This window comes from Rhinolophus sinicus, chromosome 2, assembly GCF_057876585.1.
Source record: "Rhinolophus sinicus isolate RSI-liver-muscle chromosome 2, RSI-T2T, whole genome shotgun sequence".
Classification (NCBI taxonomy): domain Eukaryota; kingdom Metazoa; phylum Chordata; class Mammalia; order Chiroptera; family Rhinolophidae; genus Rhinolophus; species Rhinolophus sinicus.
In genome coordinates, this window is record NC_142502.1 from 184,045,795 (window position 1) to 184,069,750 (window position 23,956).

Below are 23,956 nucleotides of genomic sequence, written 5' to 3' on the forward strand. Positions count from 1 at the left end.
TGCTCTAACCAACTGAGCTGGAGGCCGAGGAGCTGGCGTCGTTAGTGTGAGGTCTGGGCAAAATGGGGTGCTCTATGAGGTCATAAATCTCTCCCCCCTCCTTCATGCCATCTTCTGGTCCTTCCTAAAGCGCATGTGACCTATCAGTGAAACTTCAGGAGATAAGGCAACGTGGAAAATTGCGGGGATGTGGAGCCAGGGGACATGTCTTCAAGTGCTGCCTCTACTGTTCCTTAGCTGTCTGCCCACTCGGGCTTGTTTTCTCACGTGTAAAGTGGGCATCACAACAACCCTGGAGCTGACAGATGTGCTGTGAATAGTCCATGCGGGTGAAGGGCCAAGCCTAATACACCATGAGCTATGGTGACGATTGGGTGGCATTGTCTGAGCAAGTAGGACCTGCACAGTGCGTGTGTTGGCAGGTGCCCTGATTAGAGCTTCCAAAGGGCCGTCACACTGGTGTCACCCAGCCTGCCCAAGGGCCGGGCTGAGCTTTCCTAGGCCTTCAGTTAGACTTGCGTGGTGCTCAGAAACATATGCTCTGACTTCAAGTAAAATAGCCCCAAATCAACAACCCTCGAAGCCCCTCACTCCTATGTCCCTTGTCCTGGCACTGCCTCTCCCTGTCACCCGACCTGCTCTCCACCTGATGCATTGAGCCTTTCCAGCCCTTATTGTTGAGCGGCTGGTGGTTCATGGCGCTGCTTTACATCGTTATTTACTGAGTTTCTTTCAGGGACCATGTACTTCACTAGGTAGTGGGAATGCAGAGATGGGTAAAATACAAATCTTGTCCTCGAATCACTCGTAATCTAGTGTGGGGAGGGGGGCAGGAATTCATGTAGAAAAGCTTGTCATGGCCAGGGGTGGTGTCAGGACATGCCTGGATGCAGTGGGGGCACAGGAGGGAGCCAACAATCTGCCAGTGGGGAACCCAGGGAAGGCTGTGTGCCATCCAGAGATGACATCTAGCTGCTTCTGAAGGTTAAGTGGGGCTCTTGGAGAAGGGAGGAGGGAGAAAGGCCACTTCAAGAGGAGAAGAAAGCGTGTGCAAAGAAACAGAGGCATCACACGTGTGTTTGGGGAACGGCGAGGCGGGCACCGTGTCTGGGGAGTGGCTGTGGCACATGCACGTGGGCATGGAGTAGCCCTGGGCGGAGCCTATGGTCAGGAGACAGGGGTCGAGTGGGGCCATTTTCTTCTTTCTTTTTTTTTTTTTTAATACCCTTCCCAAATAAAATCGTTTGCAGGAGCCCATATGTAAATAGACAGAAGGGGCACTGCTAGGGTCACACCAAGGAAGGGGCTTGGAGTCCGCATTCCGGGCTACAGACCCCGAGGCTTCAGAGAACACACTTTGAGAACAACCACAGCACGAGAAGGGAGCCACAGAGAAGCAGGGGGCTTGGATCTGTGTTGTGCAAGAGTCACTCTGGCATTTGTAATGGAGGCAGAGAAGGGAATTTAAAGGTGATTCCCGCAAAGGAGGGCCGGGGTGTGAGGGAGGTGACAACAGTCAGGGGAAGGAAGGGGGCGCTGTGAGCCCCTCCTGCTGGTGGGATCTCCTGGGCTGGTGAGTAGCGTGGTTGGGGGTAAGGGGTTCGGTGAAGAGGGAGATTTTTGAGGATGACTGAAGTTTCTGGCCCTGGGTGACTAGGTAGATGATGATGTCACTAACTCAATGAGGAAAAGTGGAAGGATCAATTTGGGGAGGACTGTTCTAGAATCCTGGAACCACAGCTGAAATAAAAAGGACAGGTTTCCTATAAGACAGAATCTGGGAAAGAAGTCAGATACGAATCAAGATTCTACCCAAGTCTGGATCCTTGTGGGGAAAGTGGGGCAAGGCAACTGGTTTCTTCATCTATAAATTGCTTAATATGGCAATTAATTCAGTCCTGGTTTCAACTGAACAGTGCGTTGGAAGCACTTCTTGGAATCCAGTTATGACTTCTGTTTCAGCCCTTTGGAATATCACAGCATGCTGCAAAAAATCATGCAAGTTGGGCACAGACTTTCTGGACCATCCAACTCAAATTCCTCATGGGGACAAGCACAGCCAGCCGCCTGCCAGCATGGCCTGGGTACAATAGTCACACTGATTACACGCCACGAGGTAGGCCGAAAGGCTGGCAGCAGCTTCACTTCACAATGCTTGGGTTTGGTCCCAGTTAAAAATGAAGTTTCAAGTCAAATGTCAAGTCTATATTTTTACTGCCATGGGAGCAATGACTCTGACCCCCCAAGAGTTTGCTCTGATTTCAGAGATTAAAGATAAACACAAGAACACCAAAAATGGTGAGCCCGTGTATTTCAACAATAATTTCTCTCAAAGCTAAGAAAAAAATAATCTCATTCCACTGACAACCATCTGTTGTCAATAAAAATTCTATCACCCAATGGGAAGCCCAGGCTTTGGACCCTGGGCACCAGCAGTTAGCAACCTTAGTGAAAACCACACATGAACCTGGATTTGAAGCCCAGTTCTCCCACTGAGAGCTGTGTGGCCTTTAAGGAATTTATCGTTTCCAAGCCTCAAAGGCTCCACCTCCAAATATCATCACGTTGGAGATTAGGGCTTCAACGGATAAATGAGGGGGCACACAACATTCAGGCCAAGGCAGTTCCATATGTTAAAACTTAAGTGAGGGACAGAAGGAAAAAAAGAGTTGAGAATGAGGCCAACGCAAGCATGCCTTTCACTGAGCCCCTCTTATTTAGAACAGAAAGGCGACTCTGCCACCAATGCCTAAAGAAGAGCCCAAATAGTTTGCAGTTCATGGTATGACTGAGCCAGTTGTTCAGAAGCTGCTCACCAATTCCTGACATCGAGTCTTTCACTTTTGACTGTCATCCGGGAAGGGCAACTAACATCTACCGTATGCAGTGCGTTCTTGTTTTACACAGTGTCTTCTCTTTTGATTCTTACATCAATTCCATGAAGTAACTATTTCACTGTCATCCTTTCTTTACAGGTGAGGAGACTGAGGCTTAGAAAGACTTCAGGGAAACTGCTCCGCTGTTGACCTACAGGTCAGTATTTCCGGTCCAGACCTTGCCCCTCAGTTCCAGGCCACACATCCGACTACCTACCTGCTAGATACCTCCACGTGGATGGTCTGCAGGCACTTCAAACTCAGCCAGGCCAACGGGCTGTAACCTGGGTCCCCCGGAGGTTGCCAAGAATAGTGTAGAAATGGAAAGAGAGAATCTGTAGTCGCGGACTTGGATCTAAGCCCTGGTCATAATACTTTATAGGGCTTGGTCTTGGGCAGGTCACTTCATGTCTTAGAAATTCCTTGTCTTCAATTGCAAAGTGAGGTTACTGTTACTTCCTCCATATTCAAAGCTAGCTAGCCAGGGAAGGCGGAGTGCTCGTGATGTCCCATCTCTCTGAGGCACTCTCTGAGCTCATGGGATGACATTGGGCCCCCTGGATAATCCAAGATAATCTCTATTTAAGGTCAGTGTCGAGTCATCTTAATTCCATCTGCAACTTTAATTCTTTTTTACCATGTAATTAACAAATTCACAGGTTCCGAGGATTGGGACGTGGACATGTTAGGGGAACCACTGTTCTTCCCGGCACGGCCTCCTCACAGGATCACCCACATCTCCTTTTGCCTTGCTGCAGGTCACTCTCCACGCTGCAGTCAACATCGTCTTTCTGAGACACAGTCTGGTATGTCACCCCCATGATTAAAACCATTCCAGTAAAAATAAGAAATATATACAACTTTTAAACCCTTCCTTATCTTGGTGAACAAATTTCCCTCCGCTTCCCAGTCTCAGTTCCCACTGCTTCCTTTGATCCCTCTGACCCAGTCACACTGGCCTTTCATCCCTTTCTATTCCACTTTCTCTCTCCAGTCTCGGGGCCTTTGCACATGCCATTCTCTCTGCCCAAGATACATTCCAGCTGTTTCCATACCACTCATCCCCTAGACCACAGCAAGTGTCACCTCCTCAGAGAAGCCGTCCCTGGCCTCCTCAACTTGCTCACATCACAACTATACCCTCCCAACACTTTTGTCACTCTTTCTTAACACAGTGTGCAAAGTGACATTTGTTTGTCTAATGACAGCTGACTCCATAAGGGACAGTGTCTGTGGTTCTATCACTCTGCCCCCCATAGGGTCCTCCACATGGTAGATAGTCAATAGATAATCATTGTATGGAAGAACGAAAGCATGGCGTTCTCAATATACCAATGAGGATATACAGTGGCCCTCAGAGAACGCCGGGGACCAAGGTCACACAGCTAGCAAGTAGGGGTGGGGGAGCTGGGACCTGACCCAGGTTGGACTGACACCGCTCCATCTGCCTCAGGCTGCTGGACGGGAGAGGTGCTGCGGACAGTCTCATTTTTGTACTTTTCCTAAGGGGAAGGTGGCGTTGGTCCCTGCAGCTACCTGAGATGGAACTTCCAGAACAGAGGCCCTCCCCCATAAATGACCCCTAGGTCAGGCTCTTCCTTAAGCCTCATATTTCATTTGCAGCCACGGGGAAGGCAGTTGAGGGAGGTGGCACACTTCCCAGCCCAGCCCAAGTTGCCCCCTGCTTCAGGCCAAGATGCAACCCAGTGTGCTTAGTAGGGAAGGCGTACGCATCACGTGGGGCAGAGGCTATGCATGTGTGTATGCGTGTATGTATATGTGCGTGTGCGCACGTGTGCATGTATGTGCTTTTGTGTGCATGTGTGTGCAGGTATGTGTGCATGTGTGTGCATGACTGTGTGTGTATTAGACTACGGGTGACTTCAAATTCCTTTCTCCTCCTGCCACTGACAGTCTAACAGCCCTCCCCTTAAATCTGAGCTAGCCTAAGTGACTTGCTTGCTTAATAATATGCAGGACAAATGACGTTCTTCAACTCCTGAGGACAGGTCTTAAGAAACCTCCCAGCATCCCCTCCATTCTTTGCCATGGTCTTTATGAGGGATGCCAGCTACAGTGTCAGAGGTTGGACTACCCTGAGATGCCATATCTGAGAGCCCCTGTGTAGGCTCTCCTGTCAACAGTCCCAGCTAAGTGGCCTTGTAGCCACAAAACACGTGAGGGACGCCATTGTGATCCTCCAGACCAGACCATCCAGTCAGGTTCCACTCAGTAATGCACGAGGATTAGAAGAATCAACCAGCCAAACCCTGCCCAAACCCTGACATAAGACGTCACGAGCCGTCATAAAATAGTTGTATTAAGGCACTAAGTTGCCAAGCAGATTGTTTTGGAGAACTAAATAGCTAGTACAGAGCATGTGTGCTTGGGAGGAGGGGCCTGAATTGTAGTCTCTACATGTTTGTATGTAAAATTGCACCTGTGTCTTTCTTTCATGATGCAGAGCATGCCTGGCTTCGCAACATGTCTATGTGTTTGCTCTGATCGATACACTTTGTGCTTCTGTGTGTCTATGTGTGTTTATGTGTGCCTCTGTGTGTGTGCAGGGCCGACTCTCCCATGTGAAATCCTATGTCAGCGCTTAATGCCGTCTTTGCCTGTTTAAGAACCCAGACAGACTGTAAATGTATGCACGTGTGTGTTTATGTGAGGAGAAGTTCTGATTGGAAAACAAGGACATAGCCCCTAATGAGTGGGTTCCAATGAGGAATTCATTCAATACAGGCCATCATGACCCCCCACTGTTTGCCAGGCACTGTGCCAGGAGCCAGGAATTTGGAAAAGAAGACCTGATACAGGAAGCTGGGCAAGGCCAAGGGCATAGCAGAGACTCAGTGAGGATCAGGCCAGGATTAGAGCCCAGGGTGTCAGCCAGTTATGTGGGCTCCTGGGCACCGTGAAGCACTGGACTCCACACTTGTAAGACTGGTCCCTCCAAGCCCATGAGTGGGCAGCTCAGAGTCAAGTCATGCCCCCACTCCAGTCTCCCCTAAATGGCAGCAGTTCCTGGGGATTTCTCATGGGATAGTACCCTGTTTCCCCAAAAATAAGACCTAGCCGGACAATCAGCTCTAATGCGTCTCTTGGAGCAAAAATTAATATAAGACCCAGTCTTATTTTACTATAATATAAGACTGGGTTTTAATATAATATAATATAATATAATATAATATAATATAATATAATATAATATAAATTATATAATACAATACAGTCCAATATAAAATAATATAATATAATATAATATAATATAATATAATATAATATAATATAATATAATATCGGGTCTTATATTAATTTTTGCTCCAAAAGACACATTAGAGCTGATCGTCCCGCTAGGTCTTATTTTCAGGGAAAGAGGGCAGTAAGTGTTCAGCGAAACCCAGTTGCACAGTGAGTCAGGTACATTTGGGAACATCAGGTAAAACAAAGAGAAAGATTGTGTTTTCCTACATAGATTCTCAGTGCCCTTATTACATCATTGCACGCCGTCAGTTTCCAAGAGGGAATATAGAACGCAGTATTTCCCAAAACCACGTAAGCATGCAACCCCTTTTTCACTGAGCAAATGATGGTCTTTGTATCTCAGGTAACTCATTCGGGAGAAATTCTGCTGCAGAAATACCAGGTGTTGTGTCAGACTCTGGGGGTCCAGTCATCCACATGTCCCCTCCCCACCCATCCCCCTGTGGAAGATAAGGTCATGGTTTCAAGCAATTCAAGTCTGACGAGGGAGATTTATGGAAGAAGCCACGTGAAGGCTGGGATGGAGGGAGGGCAGTAAAAATAAGTGGCTAAACAGGAGTGGGTGTTTGTGCCATAGTGAGGAGAGAGAGCGGGACAGAGAGACAGAGACAGATTGAGGCCAGAGTGAGGGAGCCGGGCCAGCCTGCTCTGCTAACATCTCAGCACACTCCCCCCACGGTTCTCATTGCTAAGGTTTCTTTCTTAGAAAGGCCATGCCATGCAAGCCAAGGTTTGTCTTTCTTACGTATCCATGTTACGTGGTGTATTAACCATATCTTTTCTGTATTTTGATGCTTTAATATTTAGGGCCTTGCTGACCCTGGAGAGACCGCCCCTCCCAGGGCTAGCCAAGGAGAGAAACCAGTGTCATTACTGTGCCACAGGACACCTGCTCTTGTGATTAAAAAGAAGAAGGTGCAATGTCTATGTATTTGTTTTCTTAAGAATACACACTGTAGGGAGCGGGCTGTTAGCTGACAAGGCCTTGCAGCCTGCAAGGTCACCCATGGGAAGCCTCGCCTCAGCAATCTGCCAGAAAGTACAAGATAACACTAATGCAGCCACAGACATGCAAACTGGCCAATACACAAAACAAAATGTTCTAATAATACCTGCTTGTTCTGCTAATATTTGTTTGTATAGATAACTATTCTAAAACTGTATAAAAACTGTGTGTGAAATAAAGACTGCGCCACTGCTCCGCCATCCGTGGACGGTGGACCTCCCGATCCCAGCTTTCCTGTCTCTTGTGTCTTTTTTCTATCTCCTCGCCCTTCCCCCTCAGCTCAGCCCTCCTGGCCAAGTGGGCCGCGGCAGACACCTCTTACTAGTGACCCAGCTGAAATCCAGCTCTCTGCAATCAGTTTCTTCTTCAGGTCCCAGGGCTTGATGACATTTATGAGCGTGCCTTTCATATGTAAGCCACCCAACCCACAGCTCACAGCCAACCACCTTCCTGCCCAGGCTCTCACACCCTGGACCCTAATCACTGAAGGGCTAGGTCCCAGGTTGCTAGGGACAGTCTCTGAGCCCCAGACACACTGAAATCGTGCACACTAGCCAGTCCTAGCTGCTTCCCCTGCCTGTCCATTCCTTCCCCATGGAAACCACAGTAAAGGCTCATGCCCACGTCTTCCCTTCGCTCCCCATACGGCCCTGCGTGGAGTGCCATGCCTCCTGTTCACAGGGACCTGAGTACTTCAAACTCCTTCTTGCGTGGCAGTCATTTCTGTGGCTTACGATACCTAAATAAAACAAATGTCGGGTACCCTTAAAACACACGGCATCCTGAAGCCCCAAGACCAGGAGAGACGCAATTATAACATGAAGACATTGATTTACGTGGCAGTGGGGGGCGGGGAGTGTACAAAATAGTTAAGGAACAGGTTTAGTACAACCACCCCCAAACCAAACAGACACCAACCAACCAGAAAGGGCACATCAACCCTGGATACACCAATATGGAACACAAGTCCCTTCCTCTGTAAAATGGGTAAGGATATATTGTTACTGTTAGGATTAAGTATGAATGAATTTAAAACACTGAGCACAGAAACCGGTACCATTATGCGTTCCATAAAAGTAATATTTTATTTGTATTATTACTAATATTATTACTACTACTACCATTACTACGTATAACGAAGGGGCAACAGCTTGGTCCAGTTACTCATTCTCATCGAGAGTCTACCGCCTGGGCCAGGTGCTGTGGACAAGCTCGAGTGTTGTTGTAATTCAGGGAGAGAGACCGTGAGGACTGGATTAGTCCAACCCAGTCATACATTAATGAAGCATCTACTATGTGTCATGCCCTGTGCTAAGCACTGAGTTCATCACCGGGGCAATTACAAAGATGAGTAAGACATGAGCACTTGCATTATTCATAGTCTAGCAGGAAAAACAGGTGCAGAAACAAATCTCTATAATCCCCCCCGATGTGTGCTATCACAGGGCATGAAGAAAGTGCTGGGGTGGCCCAGCAGGAGAGAAATCCCCCAGGGAACAATGAAGGAGGCTCAGGGAAGACATCCCAGAACATCTGGGTATTGACGATGACGCAGGAGTTCACCAGGCCAACAAGGGAAGATGTGGCCCGCAGAAGCTTCAAGCAGACACCCATAACCTTGGCATTGTCGCAAGCAGTGAGGAGACAAGAATACAGAGTGAGTGTGGGCAGCAGAGCTAAGAAAGAGAGAGATCCCTGCAATTCAGGCAGAGGAGTTAAAGACCAAGATGGAAAGAATCAGGTGCCACCGCGGCGTTTTGTGCAGGAGTTTTGTGACAATGATGCAAGCCATGGTCCGGAGGAGGGTCTAGAAGCCCAGGTGGGCGCAGTGGCTCTGGGGAGGGGAGGTCTCAGCCACCATTAAGCACCAGCCACATGCTGAGTACAGTGCTGGCCATTTATGTGGGAGCCTCCGGGAGCCTCACTGCCTCCCAGTGAGGTCGTCTCACCAGCATTAACTTCGAAATGAAAAAGCTGAGGCTCAGAGCAGCTTTATATGACCTGACTGACATCACCCACCTTGGAAGTGGCCGCACCGAGACCCAACCCAGCACTTGTCTAACCCCAGAGTCTTTGCTCTTCCCTCTCTATGATGCGCCTTCAGAGGGGCAGGGAGGAGGTGCTGAGGTAGCTGCAGCAGCCCATGAGGAGGGAGCCAGGCGTCCAGCCAGGACAGGGAGAAGGCACAGTGGGGGAGAGGTCAGGATGAGAGAGGCTGTAATGGCCACACGAGCCTGGCTTTGGGGCAGCCTTGATTCTCAGCCCACCCACAATGCCCCGCGGGCACCTGGCTGAGGTTGGTCAACCTGGGATACAACCTGTGTTTCTGCACTTGGGCAGACTCTTGGGGCTACACTTGAGGAAGACCGAGTTCTTGAACTGCAGCTGACCATGAACTGTGGACACCATGCCTTCAGCCCCTAGTCACACCTGACACGTGGTGACCATTAGAGACTGCACTTAGAGGGACTTCAACCTGTGGACCAAGGCAGACCGATGGCCAATTATGCATCTTCCTCTGGGTGGAACAATAATGCCCACCTACTACGTGCCAGGTGCTGTGCCAGGCGCTTTCCATAGTAAAGTCCTGTCCTTCTGTCATTCTTCTCTAAGCATTGTGGGTATTACCATCCAGTTTTTTATTGAAGAAGCTGAATTTCACAAAGCTTGAGTAATTTTCCCAAGGCCATAGAGCAGACGTTCTTTTTCCTCTCTAAATGGCGCTGCCCCCTTTGTCCTGATGGCCTGCTCCTCGTCACCCTCCGCCAAGGTGCCCAAGTTTACAGGCACAGCATTGGGCAACTTAAAAACCCAGGTTTTAAAAACCAGGCCCTGATCCATCTACTCAAACGTAAGTGGGTTTTTCTGCAGAAGCAACAACAACAAACATGAAGAAACTGCCCCCTCTGAAGACATCAGATCCACGTGATATTGTTCCTGCATTTTGTAGAACTGGTAGCTGATCTGGGAGCCACTCACAATGGCCCTGATTCTGGGACTTTTAAAAAAAGAACTCAGAGCAAGGCCCTTGACCTTGGGTACATTCAGTCCCTTCTACGGAAGCACCTGGTCTCTTGAGACAGCTGCAGTGAAGCTGGTCCCCAGCCAGGCTGGAGATCAGGCAGGGGGAAGAGGTGGCCTCAGAGGAGCCAGGACACAGCAGGACACCATGTGCCCCCACTCCTCCAGGCTCCCGCCAGAGACAACAGACGCCCCGTCCCTGTGGATTCGGGACCTGCAGGGAGGGGCACTGGAGGAAAAGTCGTCCATTGCTTCAGAGAAAATGACATCACCGCCCAGCACTGGACACAGGGACACTATCGGACCACCACTGGCCCACTTGCCGTCCCAGCCAGGACCATAAGCACAGCCAGAACCGAAGTTGGGAAATCACCCAAGGCTGATGTAGGCAGGACAAGGGGGCCTGTTCTCTCCTTCCCTCTGAGGGTTGCTGCAGTGATGGCGTGGGGCTTGCTCTTGGCCTCCCATCCCTAATGGGATGGGAGGAGTGAGATGGGGAGATGGGGCGGGAACTATAAATGGGGGAGGGACACGGGGGAGGGGCTTGGTGCCCAGATTCTGCGTGTCCGCAGCCAGCAAGGCGACTGATTAGGTGTGAGACAGGTTTCAGCCACAACCAAGGTCTTTCCCACTCACCCCTCCCTGAATGGTGGCCTTTCCCTATCCAGGGCCAGGACACATCACTACCCATGGCGGGCAAGGAAGGAGCCAGCAGTCATCAGGTTCAGCAAACCCTGAGCATCCTTGAGCTGAGAGGCAGGCCGAATTCCTAAGTGTGACACACAGACTCCCTCAGGCTGCGGGCAGGCCAAAGCCGGGAGAGACAGGAGCTAAAGCCCCAACTCCTGGTTTAGCCTGGAGTGGCTGGAGGGCGCTCCTTCCTGCCCCCCTGCATCAGGCCTCAGCTCCACACTGGAGGGCAGACAGACCACAAGGTTGCCACAAATACATGACCTGGGCTAGGCTTCTAGAGTACGCAGTTTTTTTCCCCAAGCAGCAGGGGGCACATCAGACTACGAGTCAGCCAGGGGGCTCTGGTTAAGAATGCAGGTACTGATTCAATAGATCTGGGGTAGGGCCTGAGAGTCTGCATTTCTGATTACCTCCAAGGGGATGCTGACGCAGCTGCTGCCCTAAGGACCACACTTGGAGTAACACAGAGCTCTAGATTCAGACCAGCTCACAGTGCTGACCAGATCATTCAGCAGAATGCCTAGGTCACCTTTACGTCATTCTAGAATCTCAAGATCCCAAACCTGGTGGCACATCAGAGCTGCATGGGCAATTTGGTAAACATGCCCAAGGCTCAGTGCCAGAAATTTAATTCCATAGGGATGGGATCAGGGATTCTATAGTCTTAAAAAACAAAACAAAACAAAAGTTGCTCATGGATTTTGGTGCATAGCCCTTTCCAAAGATAACTGCCCCACCTGACCCTCCTGAGACCCCAGGACGAGCTCTCTGCCTTTTCTATTTCTGACTCTCTAGCTCCACCTACCGTCTCCATGTTGTCTGTTACAATGACCTTGAAGCTTCCACTCACAACTGGACACAAGTACAGAGAAAGCCTCAGGGGTGTCATCTGAACTATGTGAGGAAGGCCGGCCCCTGACCCAAAATAAGATTTCTCCCCCACTTCAGCTGTCTCAATGCCTTCAGTTTCTCAGCTCGTAATATAATCCCAATTTCAGGGCCAGGGCCAGAATCCTATTTATCTCATTATCGTGGGTTTAACAAAGGGTACAGATTATTGACCCAATAGATGGTGGTGAAATTTAAATGAAAACTTTGAATGAAGCATTGTCCTGTCTTCTATTTTTATCAAAGGAAGACATCTGGAGAAGAGCAATTTAAATGGGTTGCAACCTTTAGTTTTCCTCTGGGACACAAGCTGGGTGACACGAGAGCGCTGTGTACCTCCAAGGAGAGAGGGGAGAAGGAAAGTGAGGTGGGGGCCTCTGCAAAGCATATGCTAGGCTCCAAGTGCCACTTGCTGGGCGCTTTACAGACATTGCCATTCAGGATCTACACCTGCTTGCTTATCAAACCCAATGGAGAATTCACTAACATTTTATATCCTCAGGCCCCACTCCAGCCTGCTGAGTCAAAATCTCTAGCAGCAGAACCCAGGGCCTTTTCACACTCTTGGGTAACTCCGGTCCATGGGAAGCACCGTGTTACATCGTCTAACCCTCACCCTAGCCCCTTTTACATATGAGGTCACTCACACGCAGAGGGCCCTACTGCATTTACACAGGGCCAGAGCCAAAGCCAGGAGAAGGAAATGGGACCAAACTTTCTACTGGAAGTAAAAATATTCAAAATCAGGGGGGCGGGGGTACATAATAGGTGATGACTTTTTGCTTTGAATATGCCATTGTTTCCCGAGTATGCACGGCAAGGCAAATTTCCATCTAGGGCATGGTCACCGAGTGGACTACACGCCACCAAGTGAGGAGTTCTTAGTGTGGGAAAGCCACGGACATTGACAGCCTGTAAGAAAGTGGCAGCCACCGGAATTTAGAGGGAACATCTCTAGCAAAGAAAATGCTTCCATTTTTCATTGAATAGTTAGGTTCCCAGATCAGGGGACTCACACACACACACATACACACACACACACACACACACACACACAGGCAAGTAATGATTTCAGCAAGGCATTTGATAAAATCTTTCATGATGCCCTAAAGGATTGTTTGGATAACTTGGGTTGGGTGATATTGTAACAGGGACAGCTGAATAAACTAGCATTCCTGAGGAATGAGGAATCCCCCCTGCACGGAGGCCTCAAATATCAAGCCACTGCTTCTCTTCTAGCTCTTCCCTCCTTGAACATTTTATCAATATTGGGTTGGGATAGAAAACATGTTTGTGACTTATGGTCAAGATGGTGTAGTGAATTTGTACTTTGAAACACTCCCTCTGACCCCAATCCACAATATATAAAACGATAAAACAAAATAACATAGGAGGCTCAAAAAACAATGTAGGTGTTGTCATGAACCAAAGACAGATTAGAAATGTAAAGCCACTGGTCCAGAAGCAGAGGGTGCGGCCAGCACCTGCAAAGGGACACGTGAGAATGGGCACCAGGTTCTACATTGAAGCCTGGCCTGGGAAGGGTCCCACCTCTAGCAAACAGACCTGACATTTTCTGCAGCGCTACTGCTTAGGGCTAAGGCTATAAAGGGCAGTGGGAGGACGATGACACAACCTATCAAACTGAATGGCTGTCTGGCTTAGCGTCTGTGTGTCACATTTCCCCAATATCACTACACAAAAGGAGCTCGGAAGTGCTGTTATAAGGCCTGGCTCTGGACTGTACTCCAGAAGAGGCAACTAGCCTGGGGTGTCTCTCAAATCACCCAGGCTTAATGTTGGGGAACAAAGGACTGGTGTGGGGCTAGGGTGGGGGGAGGAGATGGATATCACAGGAGGGAAATAACAGCAACAAATAAAATATTCATTCAAAATGAGCCCAAAAGCAAAACTTCTTACACTTATGAATAAACATAATACTAAGAAAGACAGGAAAAATAAACAAACAAACAAACACTTGGAATATGGATTCACACCAAAGTCATTTCATTGAACAGCCTGACAATGATTCTAAATAAGTATAATTAAGGTGCATAAAGATCTAGATTAAGGAACAGCATCCACTAAAAAAGAGAAATTACAAGACAGAAAGATATAAAAATTGAACACTAGTCAGTAGCTAGCGAAAAGAACCAATTAGAAGTCTTGGAAATGAAAACTATAGTCACTGAAATTAAAACAAAAGTATCAATACAGTGAACAATATCTAACAAGAAGCAGTAAAAGAGAGAATTAATGAAGTGGAATATAGTAAGGAAGAACTCAACCAGCACTAGCAAGTCAAAGAGATAAAGAAATAAAGAACATCTAGGAGACGTGGAAGATACAGTGCGAGGCTAAAATTCCATGTTTCCCCAAAAATAAGACCTAGCCGGACCATCAGCTCTAATGCGTCTTTTGGAGCAAAAAATTAATATAAGAACTGGTCTTATATTATATTATATAAGACCTGGTCTTATTTTAATATAAGACCGGGCTTTTATTAATTTTTGCTCCAAAAGATGCATTAGAGCTGATGGTCCGTCCAGCTAAGTCTTATTTTCGGGGAAACATGGTTTGTGTCAGATAACTGTTCCAGAAAAGATAATTAAGGACATCGCAGAAGAGAAACTCTTGAAAAGATGTCTGAAAATCGTATAAAATTGATAAAACACGTGACTAATGGGTGAAAGTAGACTGAGCATTGAGAAGTGTAAATAAAAATAAATATACACACATTGTAGTGACATAGCAGAACAAACAAGGCAAAGGATAAAATTTAAGTCTCACAGGAGACTAATATTTTTTTAAATACTGAGGAAAAACAATTGACAATCTAGAATGAGTGAAGGTCTAGGTGATGCTTAGCAGGAATATATAAATAATAAATACATTTAAAACCAAATTAGACATTAAACAAGTATGTTTAAAAATTAAGGAGAACCACTAAAAGAATGGGAATTCTGCAGTCATAAAATTTGAAGAAAAACAAAAAAAATGAGAATGGAAAAATATATTTTTTCAATTGTCAATCGATAAAAGTCAGGAAAGGAAAGCAAATAAGTCAGATTTTCAGATGTAACAAAATCAGTACATTCGATAACAGAATTAGAGGATCAAAGGGCTTTGACAGGTCTAAAACCAGTGAAGTGACACTTAGGACAGATATACTAAGACTCAAAATTGAACTATATAACTCCTAGCAGGGTCATGAATGCCGCCTGCGTATCTTCTATTATTTGGGAACTCCGCAATTGATGTCAGCGTCCAGGACTGAGAGCAACTGTAGGACTCCCAAGAGGCCAGCTTTGAGTTCAAGGCCAGATTAGATGACCAACCCCAAGGCCCTTTCCAATCCAGCATAAAGGATCCCCTATATCATTAAGTCTTCTTTCATCCAAAAAGTTTGTAAAGGCAGGATCCATAGAGAAAGAACAGTGTCTCTCCTGCTACTCCCCACCCCACCATCACCCTAAGAACAGGCATTGAGTACTGAGATCAGTTGGAACATGACCATCATTCAAGTGAGATCCTGCTGCAGAACCAAATCTCTAACCCTAAGCATCAGGGGTAAGCAGAGCCATGCAGAATGGGAGAACTGGCTCCCAGGAGTGAGAGTTCATTCCTACAAACGCTCTGCAGAGAAGAATGGGAAGGCAGCATTTCCAGAGGAGGGAGCATGGTTTTTCGTAGCAGGAGGACCACCGTGGAATTACGGTTTCACTGCTACTCATGAGACCTCAGTCCAGTTAAGTAATACCTCAAAGCTCCTCTGTGTATAAACTGAGGGTATTACCCCACTCACATGGTTCTCACGAGGACTGATAAAACAAAAAGGAAAATGCCTCCTAGGGCACCTGGCATATAGAAAGCACTCAACAGACAACAACAACAATAACAAACCTGGACATTTATCATTTTTGAAAGCACTTTAAATTATCCATAACCTGGGAATAGCTCATATGTTTGCAAAATACTATTACACAAGGTGGCTGCTCACTGTCCAGCGTGTAAGGCTGGTCTTTCTCTTTCTAGCTGGTGACCTCTCGCCCATCAGGCAGTTCTGATTGGATAAAACCCAGAAAGCTGATCCCATGCTGCTTCACCATGAACTGTGAAGTGTCTATCAAATGCCTATTAATAAACTCAGCTTCTGCCTAGGTCAAATCAGGGAAGAAACCAACTAGCTATGTCCCCTTTTCCTTTCTTTTGAACGACTCTGAAGTTCAAATCACCTTGTCCTTAGATAAAAAGAATTCACTAAAACTCTCTTATTGTTGGCTGAAAACATTTTGTGTATTACCTCATTTTTCGTTTGTCCCTCACTTGCATGGAGCAGAGGGGACTCATCCCTGCCCTAAGGTGCCTGGTCCTGGGTCCTGGTGGGACAGCGCCCTCTAGGGTAACTTCTGAGCCAGGACACCTGGGCCAAATGACCGCCATTGGAGGCTCACTGCCTAGAATTCTATAGGGTAAAGCAGGAACAAGCTGGACCTGCAGGATGTAACAGGGCAGGGAGGTGGGTCCTCCCAGCCCAACTGTGCAGAAAGGCTCAATCCACCAATCTAAGGTCTGCACACTGTTACTCCATGTTGCTCCAAAAAGAATTCCAGCTTGTGATTCCAGACCTGGACAGCCTACAGGAGGTTACCTCCTCCAGGGGTTTCAATCTTTGCTGAGTCGGGCCCTGGGAGACTGTGGAGAGGGAAGGTGGGGGTTGGCAGAGAGGTGGCTGATGTGAGGAAAGGACAGGAAGCTTGAGAAAAGAGGGCACCAAGTTCCCCATCTTTGCATCTTCACAAGTTGCCCCATTGTTATTTCATCTATGCGATGGGGTCTAGATACTGTCATTGATAGCAAAGCTTCCACGCTGGGAAGTGCAGGTGCTGGAGACCATGGTCAGGCCACCTCCCGGGCCACAGCTGACACACAGAGTGTGCAGAGTGAACAAGAAGGAGGCCTCTGCACGAACACACTTCAAAAAGGTGCCCCTTCCTCCAACTGTCGCAGCTGGCCTCAGTCCAAAGCTCAGCAGGCCGCTGAGCAGAGTGCAGGTTGAATTTCAGCCCTCAGTTGCCCCTGAGCCAGCACCCTGGGCAGACCACAAACTACAGAACCCTACACATTGGCCCTGCCATAGCCTCCTTTTACTGAAGCAGCTGTAAGGCTTGTCTCCAGTGCTACCTCCGCCATGACTAAGAGCGAGCTTATTTCCCTTAGAGGGGCACCCTTGTACTTGCAATTGCACACGCCAAGTCTCGTGGAGACAGCCCTGTGGAGAGGTGTCATTGCTCCACAGTTACAGTGGGCCTGCTCAGAGCCACACCGTGAGCCTAGAACCAGAACTGCCAACGAGGCACGTTCTCTGTGTTCCTCCATTAGTGAATACGAGTCTCCCCTCAGAAGAGTCTTGTTCCCTTCCTCCCAGAAGCAATGAACTCTTCATAAGTTCAGAGGCAAGCCCCTCCTGTCCCCACCTTGCCGTCCCTGCTGTAGGCATGTCACGCCCTGAGCCCTGGTTACAGGCTGACGGACCAGGCACGTCCCATTCCCATTCCTACAACTGCTCCGTTGTTCCAGTGGCTCAGGGCTGCTAACTCTTGGAGTCACTCCTTATGCCTCTTCTCTTGCTCCTCGCATCCAGTCTGTCATCACATCCCTCAGCTCTACTTTCAGAACGTCTCCAGAAACGTCTCACCCTTCCACTGCCACTGCCATGGTCCAAACCACCTTCACCTCCCGCTGGGATTATTACGATGTCTTCTCAACCAGTCCCACTGCTCTGCCAAGGGCCCAGGAGACTGGTCCCCATAATGCACACACTCCAAGGCAGTGCCCACCCCAAGTGCCCCCATGACTTCTTGTCTCACTCAGAGTCAAGGCCAAAGCCCTTGCGAAGCTCCGCCAGCCCACCCCACCCTTGCTCTGTGATATGACCCTCCTACCGCCCTTGCAAGCCTCAACCTGCCACCACGCACCAACCTCAGGGCCTGGACACCTACTGAACCCTTCACTCCCTCCCTCACCCTGTGCAAGTCTTTGCTTAAATGTCACCTCCTCAGCGAGACCTGCCCTGGCCTCTCCATTAGAAACAGCATCACCCTCCCGTCTGTTACTCCCTGTCACTCTCCCCGTGCTTTAGCTTTCTCCACAACCCCCTCTCCACCTGGCACATGTTTTACTTACTTATTTGCTTATTCTTTGCTCTTCCACCTAGAATGTAAGCTTCTGGATGACGGGACGTTTGTGTGTTTTCCTTGTGCCTGGAAGGATGCCAGCCACGTAGCTAAATGAGTCTGTACTATAGAATGAATACACAAATGAAGAAACAATAGTGTTTTATCACTTTTGTTTGGGGGAGCATGGGTGGTGACTGCTTTGTTTGGGGGAGCATGTGTTGTCAACTTTTTAATCTTAAATAAAAAGGGAGGAAGGGAGAGAGGGAGGGAAGAAAGAAGGCAAGTACCATCTACTATTATCACTGTGTCATAAAAGAAAGATACTTTACCCTCCTCAAAATGGAAGTCATTCTCTCAGAAAAAGTAATAATCTTTCCGCAGAAAGCTGAGCGGGCGAACTCACACCTGCATATATACCACACAGCGCTGTGTAGTCTCTTTTTTCACCGTGGCTCAATGATGCACCAACACCAGCCCAACCCACAGCCCCCCAACCTTCTAGCTCTATGTCACTATGATTCTTCCTTGGAGAAAAGGGACAAGGTGGCACGTCCCCCTGTCTGGCCCTTGCTCCAGCTGACGTGACTGCTTATGTCAGAATCATTCTTGCAGGGTTCCCGCTCCAGAGCCCAGCATGGGTCCAGGGCTACAGAAGAGCTCAGAACAGCAAGAGCCAGCGTGACACCAGCCTATGGTTCACGAGCTTTACATCTCACATTGAACGTTCAGTGAATTTATACTTTTTCCACAGCGCTGAGGAGGTGAAAGGGGAGGGACAGTGCTGGTGCAGGGCACACCTACAGGGGCAGCCCTGCCCGCTCCTCGGTCCTCTGCAGAGCCCCAGGAGGCAAGAGTTGGGGCAAGGAAGTGTGTACCTGGGGCTTCTCAAATCAAAAGCTAGTGCAGACTTCTTTTCTTCTCCTTCCTTCTCAGCCACCCATTCCCAACCCTCAGGCTCAGCTCCAGGCCCACCGGCCACACAAGGCTGACTTCCTGACCTGTCTCACTCCAGTGGCTCCCAGCCCCCAAAATGGCAGACCTCAGTGTCTGGACCTCAGCATTTGAAGCATAACTAGCCCAGTCCATTCTCTCATACTTTCTGCCACAGAATTTGGCATTTTAAAATATCAGAACACAAAATTAGACACGATGCATATTACACGATATATCTTATTTCATGTGGTTCTTAGCTATCACTGAAGGTCAAGACCGTGTGTTCTTCCATAGCCCCCCCACCCCCACCCCCCCGCCCGGGGCCTAGAACAGGCAGAGCAGACACACGAGGTAAACAGCATTTGCAGGGAGCTCCACGGTTTGCAAAGTGCTTTGACTCACATAACTCACTTGAGCCTCACAGTACTAGGCAGGGAACTGAGTCTCCCAGAGAAGTGACCTTGTCCAAGGTCATGGAATGTTGGGCCTGCAACCCTGGTTTCTAGACCCTGCATCTGCAACTCTCGGGCACGTCAGCACGATGCTTCTCAATACCATGTACACACGTGCAAAACATACATTTCTTGTCGGGAAAGAGTGAGTGTTCATCACAGACCTGATTTTAATTTAAATGCGTTCAGTTACATGTATCCTTGGCGAAATAGACAGGAAGAGAAAAAATGCTAATAATAATTTCAACCGTGCATGCCAACTCCTCTTGCTCTTTTTATTCCAGAGAGTAATTCCCCGAGGACCTTGGCGTGAGAGAGATAGATCTGCTATTTTCCCACTGTCTCACCTCCCAGGTAGAGCTTATGGAGCAAAAGTCTCACCGTGCTGATGTGAATACAGTGCTCAAAGCAAGAGGTCTCGTGGTACCAAAAAGGCCAGTCGTGCAAGGCTTCACAGGGGAATGGCTGCCGAAAACAGGGTCCATGATGTATTTAATAATAGGAGGTAACACACGTTACATGCATACTAGGTACTTTATGGCTTTTTAACTCAGTTAGTCCTCACAAAATCTGTTTGCAGATAAGGAAATGAGACTATGAAAGGTCTCAGGTAGCAAGCCCGAGAGCTAGGCTTTGAGTCCAGAGAGGTAATCTATGCAATCTACTCCCTTAACCATTAATGCAAACATGCCAAGAAAAGGTGTCTGCAGTGGGGACCGACATCCTAAGGGACCTTGACCACACACCATTTCTGCCTCTTGCACTGACTTTAGATCCTAATCTTTGCATGAAACACACCACTACCAACCAAAGCACCCACCCCACTCTAGCCCAGACCAGAGGGATGGGGCAGATGACTAGGAGCCTGAAGTGGCAGGGAGAAAAGGGTCTCTAGAAACAAGCTGTAGGTGAGGGGACAGCTCCAAAGCCAGGCACAAGTGCAGCCTTATGGGGTGAACTAGGCAGGGTGATCATCCCACTCCAGAGCAAAAGGCAGCACTACAAAGAATTACATCAGGACTATAGGTGTTACTCCCCAACCCAGGCAAACGCAGCTGTGTGTTAAGTGCTGTGGGGACGCCGAGACGGAGAGACCCTGCCTGCCCGCAGGAGCTCACAGAGCAATGGGAGAGAGGGGACAGGCACGTAAGCACTGGAACATAACAGGCAGAGAGGGAAGGGCGCTAGCTGGTCAGAATTTAACCACACTGTTCGGAGCTTATCCCCTGCACTCCAGTTTCATAAAGGGAAACAAAATTGGTTTCCATCAGAAACGCACAGAACATGAAACAAAGAAAATATAGGTGACCCCAGCCTCAACCACTAATTGAAATTCTGCAGAGATGGTGGCATTCAAACTGGGCCTTGAAGGACAAACAGGACTGTGATCAGCGAAGAACACAGAAGGAACTGCACATGTTCAGCTTGTCTCTCTGCCCCCTCCCCCATCCTCACATACCCAAGGGGCTGGGGGTTTCAGGCCCACCTGAGGCAGGAGCCTCTTGAGAGCCCTCCATGGACCAGGCAGGCAAACAGGTATTTCAAGTCAGCTGGGGCTCTTGGGAGAGGTGCACTCTTTCCCCGAGTCTGTCTGCCTACACCCCACCACAGTCAGGGGCATGGGCCCCAGAGGTCCCTGAAGAAAGGGGCCTGGGAGGGTGTTGTCCAGCCTCTGTCCAGGCCTCTGGCCAGCGTGGCAGAAGGAGCCCAGGTGGAAAACATATGCTCTGGGCAGTTGGAGCCCAAATCCCAGCCCCAGAACCTACAAGGCTGGAGGTGGCAGGAGGGGTCCTGATGGTCACCTCCCCAGAGACCCAGCTAACGGATTGGCTCAGCGCCTCTGAAGAAAGACAGCACATGGTCATGGTAGGAGAGAACAGAGCTGAGAGAAGGAAGGTGAGGCCAGCTTTTGAGAGGCCTTGAATGCCGAGCTAAAACATCTAGTTGAAGATTACCCTCAGAATTCTGCTCTGTGTTAGCAGAAAACAGGGTCTGGATTTGTGCATTTCCTTCTCACAGTACTAAGACCAACGGTCCAAGTAGAAATGTTCTGATTTCTTTTCGCCATTATATTTACAGGACCACCTGTCACAAGAGGCTATCTTTTTTCAGGTTTAGTGCTATTATTTACTAATAATAGCTACCATTTATCGAGTACCTCTGAGTATTATATTATTAAATATTGTAAGCCCCATTTTACAGATGAGAAAGTGAAGGTTCCAAGAGATCAATAATTGAAAGTAGCAAAACTGGGGCTTGAGCCCAGGCCACATGGCGTCTGCCCCCTACCCCACCCTCACCCTGGCCTTCAGTCTAGGTCCCACCTATTTGGCCCGTCCATGACTGCTTGCTTTCTTTCTTTCACAGGCTAGGTGCCTGACCAAGATGAATGTCACCATGTACACCCCAGCTAAGGAGAAATAAAATCCCCAACGCCCTGAGAAACAAAACCTGCAGATTTAGCTTGAGGGGAACACCCTGTCCTCGCAAAGCCACCCTTTGCTCAGGCTGAGCCCTCAGCCTACAAGGCTCCACCCCGTGGGCTCTGTTTATTGAAATCCTACTCTTCTCTAAGGCCTGGCTCCAATGCCAGCTTCTCAGAGATGCCTTCCCTGACCCTGCCAGTTGAAATCCCTCCTGATCCGTGCCCCTGTGAACTTGGCAGCCGGCCGGGTGCAGGCCCACCCACTCCATTCTGCCTCGACCTCCTGAGGGAGGAGACCAGGTCTCCCACTCACTCCATTCCCCACGGGGCTCTGCACACATGCAGGGCCCAGAGAGCAAGCCCAGAAGGCTCTGGGAACGATTGTGGCTAGTGTCGCAGGTGGACGGTGCCAACGTAACAGGTGCCTTTGAGGGCTCAGCTGCCAGCTGCCCTTTCCCAGCCACAGGAATGACAGCACCCCACGATGGCTGAACCACCTTTACCCTTTCCAGAAGCAGCCAGGCCTGGCTTCTGGGGCTTCTGGCCGTGGCACCTGCACCCCTGCCTCTCCGTCCTGCTTGAGCAGCTCTGCAGCAGCCTCCTCCTAAGCTGTCCTGCTTTGTGGTCAGTCCGTCTGAGTGTCTGCCTCAATTTCCTGCTTTGTGTTCCACTTCTGCTTTCCCGAAGTGCCCCTCTGACCTGGCCCTCCTCTGTCCTCCAAGGGCTAGTCAGGCACTCGCCCCCCAGCAGCAGCCCTCTCATTGGAGCTGGTTAGGCTCCCAGTATCCCCTCTGCAGCCACCTTTCAGCACAACAGGTCAGATTCTTCCAGACATGAGCACAACCTGAGCCAAGCCTGAGTTTCTGGGTTCTTTCAGACCTTGTGCCTGGGGCAGACCCCCTGCAGGAGCCAGGGCTGCAGCTCCAGAGTCCAGTAACTGTCAGAGGTGGACCTGAAATCCTTTCTGTGGCTTAATTATAATGTAATGAGCCTTCAGGGAACTGGAGCATGACCTCCGTTTACAAAGTCTCCAGGCTCCCCGATGGTGGGGCGATCGGCATTTACTAGCTGGTTTACAGTTTGCTGTATACCCTGTATCTTCTATAATGAACATGCTTTTATAATCAGGAAAAGCAAGTAGTCATCCAAAAATAGGAGCAAAACACAGATATTGCCAGCGCTGCCTCGGATCGCAGTGTCTGAGGGCGCCTGGGGCTGTGTGGGCTCCAGGAGACCTACCTCCTGTCTCCATCTTCCACCAGCCCCCTGAGCTGCTGTTGGCAAGTCCCAACTTCATAGCCTCAATTTCCTCAGCTGTCAAATGGGCATGACAGCGTCTGCCTGGGTTTTACAAGATACCCACAATAATAAGACCCACGTCTCAGGGCTGCAGAGACTACCCGTCACTACAGCGGACGTGGGGGGCTTTATGGGGGTCCGATGCTGCCCACAAGGAGAAGTAGGCGCATTTCTCAGCCAGCACAGGGCTGCGCCGTGTATGAGCCACTCCAGGAATGGGAACAAGACGCAGCCATCTTAATTCCAGCCGAGCACAAATCCAGTCTGTTTAGTCAGAGTGTGGATGCTGTGCTCCTGGAGGGAGGTCTCATTCCTGTCCTCACACTGTCAAGGGAGGGTCACTGATCAGCCTGGGTAACTCTTCTGCCTGCAAGCATTGTCCACTCAAGCAAATATTTGCCCAAAGGGCCAAGTGGCAAATGGTGTCAGAGGAGGAACAGAATCTGGGTCCCCTTTCTCCCCTGGGTGCCCCACTGCATTTCTGCCTGAGCACCAACAGCCAGACCCCTGCAGTGATTCCTGCCCCTGAAAGAAAACAAGCCGCCCTGAGGAGGAACCTGACTAAAGCCGGAGACGACAGGGGCTTCAGGGAACCAGCAGCCTGGAGGTTCTCGCTGCTTTGTGCATGCCACCCCCTCACCCTATTTCCCTAGGCTGCAGAAAGCCTCGGGCTCTCTCTGCTTCCAGGCACCCTCAAGGGCCAGCCCAGCCTTCTGAAGATGAGGACAATGGGGAGCGTCACTGGTGACCCTGATTTGGGGTGGGGTTTAACACCTTATCCTTACCGCCCCCAAACCCCTGGCCTTTGGAAGATACAGCAAAGGCTGAATTCTAGCTCAGCCTCCACCCTCTGCACCCACTTCCACATGGTGTTATCTGAGCACCCTCCTGCTTTGAGGCTTTAAAAGAAAATGACA

At 49.2% G+C, this 23,956-nt stretch overlaps 1 protein-coding gene and 1 long non-coding RNA gene across 8 annotated transcripts in view; one reads left to right on the forward strand and one right to left on the reverse strand.

The window, feature by feature from the left end:
- LPIN1 (lipin 1) overlaps nucleotides 1–23,956 on the reverse strand; it is a 112,474-nt gene that overhangs the window by 87,641 nt on the left and 877 nt on the right. The gene's annotated exons all lie outside the window — the stretch shown is intronic.
- Nucleotides 2,969–7,349, forward strand: LOC141571807 (uncharacterized). Its single transcript, XR_012496864.2, has 3 exons — nucleotides 2,969–3,033; nucleotides 3,536–3,682; nucleotides 6,951–7,349. It is a non-coding gene; the product is annotated as an uncharacterized LOC141571807 (long non-coding RNA).